Genomic DNA, 2,996 nt, shown 5'->3' on the forward strand with positions numbered 1-2,996 from the left:
AGGGCAGAGCCTTTGGGCTGGTAAGGCAGGAGGTAGGAGGCAGGAGAGGGAAGCACAAAGGAGACCAAAGGATACACTGGGGAGGGCCTTTTTAGTACCCCCTTCCTCACCAGTTAAGCCCCTGATGAGTGCAAGAGTCCTCTACAGGAAAAGATTTCCTTGTTTGTAACAATATTTAGGTAAACATGTTATATTGGGTATGTGTGGTGAGGTATTTAACCCATGTGATAAACAACTTCCTTTCCTACCTACAGGAGCCCCAAAGAGTTTTTGTTTGTTGTTTGGTTCTATTTTTATTATTATTTTTAATAATTGATGTAGATGAGAGTGGACACATTTGGGGGATTTCATAGATTTTACTTTCTGGTTATTTATGCTGAATTAGCTGTGCAAACCTGAAATAGGAACTCCATTTATTAGTGGCTGCATAAAAGGCATTTAATATTTTAGCAAACATTAATGGTGTGTATGGATATGTATTTGTTAACCGTAATAACCAAAGACAAACTTGGTATTCAGTTTGAGACATCTGAACCTGTGTTTATTAGACTTGCCCAAAGATAATTTCCTAGACTCACCTGCAGGAGCTAAGAAATCTAGAAGGTTAGGGGCAGGTACTACCTTGGGTAATGTTTTTGGAAGGTTAGCTTAGTAAATTCGAGGTTAGAATTGAAGAGAAGAAGGTTGAGGTGGGAGGCAAGGATGGTAGGGATGGGGCTAGGGAAAGGGGAAGCAAGCAGGCAGCTCACTTTTGCAGGAGGGGGAAGAGAATATCCCCAGATGGGACAGAGTGAGGCAGCTCACCCAAGTACAGGCCTAGAAAGGAGATCAAGTTGAAGACTGAAGAAGCTCTACTTTTTCCCTCACTCTTCCTACCCTACCACTGCTCTCTGGGGCTTTGGAGGGCCATGTGAGACAATTGGGGGCTGTTGCTTAGACCTCTGTAGAATGGGATTCAGTACTAGCTTTCCTTTATCCACTTCCAGCAACTTGTAGTTCACCCCCACCAGCAGCAACTGAGGGGTGGGGAGAGACAGAGAGAAACAGACTGGAGAGACAGGAGGGGGAGAGAGAGAGAGAGAGAGAGAGAGAGAGAGAGGACAGAGACAGAAATGACAGAGACAGAGAGACAGACACACAGACAGACTGACAGAAACACACACACACACACACAGATGACAGACAGAAACACACACACACAGAGAGAGAGAGAGAGAGGACAGAGACAGAAATGACAGAGACAGAGAGACAGACACAGACAGACTGACAGAAACACACACATACACACACAGATGACAGAAACACACACACACAGAGAGAGAGAATAAAATTTAAAGTCTTCACACAGCTCCCTGCCACCAATAGCCTTGTATCTCCGTTCCCCTCACTCACAGCCTTTTGCTCCTCTTCCATGCACACAGCTGGTCCTCATACTTAAGGTTCAGGTCCAAATGAGCAAGGATCCTCCAAAAGCTCTGGGAGTTTGGGAGTCTCCTGTAAAAGATGGTTGACCACCAGGGAATTCTTGTTTCCTCACCCAGCTACTGGGGGCGGGGGGGGGGGCGGCGGGAGGAGGAGCGCTGTCTCTTAAGAAGAGGCTATCTAGGACTAAGTCATGGGTGCCAAGCCCTGGTGAGCCCAGGTTGGGGCTGGGGCTGGGGCCCTAAGCATTAAGGCAGGGAAAGCAGCCAGAGGCACAGGCCCAATCTGCATCTTTGGGCTTTACTGTGGTTCCTTCCCATTGTAGCTCTCAAAGTGAACCCAATTTGGAAGAGGGAACCCTCTCCCACATCCCAAAGGTGGTGAAAAGAATGTTGGGAATCTTCTATTTTCAGTATCTCCCTCACGGAGCTTTTTTTTTTTTTCCTCTCCCTCTTCCCCCTCCTCATTCCCTTAATTGCAGATGTTCTAATTAAACCCTCAAATAGTTGTTATGCTGTTTTAAAAGGTACTTATTCAAGTGTCAACCAGGCTGGGCTGGGAGGAGGCAGCATAGGGCGGCGAATTAAAGGTAGATTGACTAATCACGGCGGCGATCATAATAATAAAATCAGAGGGAAAAAAATCACATTACGACTTTTCGTGGAAAGGAGGGAGCAGGCAGCCAGCGGCCGCCAGCCCTGTGCCGCCAACACAAAGAGTGCGGGCGATTCCGCGAGACTGATTTATGACGTTTTACAGCCCTATAAAAGCTGTAGCGAGGAGGCAAGCGCTCCTACCACCGCTGGCAGATTTAGTCTAATAAATAAAACATAAACAGTTAACTTTATGTGTCACTTTTATTGTTATCAAGTAAAATATAGCTGAGCCCCGGCAAGCTATGATTTTAAACTATAATTGTTATCAAGTACAACAAGGAGACCTGGCTCCCACCCTGGGCTTTCCCCTCTGCTGCCCCCCCCCAACTCTGAGTTATAGAAGATCACTTAATTGGAGTCCGATGACGAGGAGGCCACCCTTAGCTGAGGAACCAGTGGCTGGAAAAATAGTCCTTCCTTGCCCCATCTCTCTTCCCTGACTCTGCCAACTCCCGTAAGGATATTCTGTGTGTGGGTGACAGAGGGAGGGAGCAGGGCAAGAACAGGCCAGAGACCCATGCCCTGTTTCCAAAGAGTAGTTACCTCTCTTTTTGGAAGGCAGTCTGGAGCTGGCCCTGGGGAATATGTGTTTACATGTAAACACACGTGTTACAGGGATACAGTCTCAGATTGGAAGCAAGCAGGCTCTGCCCACACAGGCCTCCCTTGAGGGTAAGACATGGAGGAAAAACTCTCAGGGCCTTGGGTCAGGGCACTGACTCCTGGCAGATGTCTCATCTCTCCTCTTCTTCTTCTTCTTCTTCTTCTTCTTCTTCTTCTTCTTCTTCTTCTTCTTCTTCTTCTTCTTCTTCTTCTTCTTCTTCTTCCTTCTTCTTCCTCCTCCTCTTCCTCTTCCTCCTTCCTCCTCCTCTTTCTTTCTTTCTTTCTTTCTTTCTTTCTTTCTTTCTTTCTTTCTTT

This window comes from Mus caroli, chromosome 15 (genome assembly GCF_900094665.2).
Source record: "Mus caroli chromosome 15, CAROLI_EIJ_v1.1, whole genome shotgun sequence".
In the NCBI taxonomy this organism is placed as follows: Eukaryota; Metazoa; Chordata; class Mammalia; order Rodentia; family Muridae; genus Mus; species Mus caroli.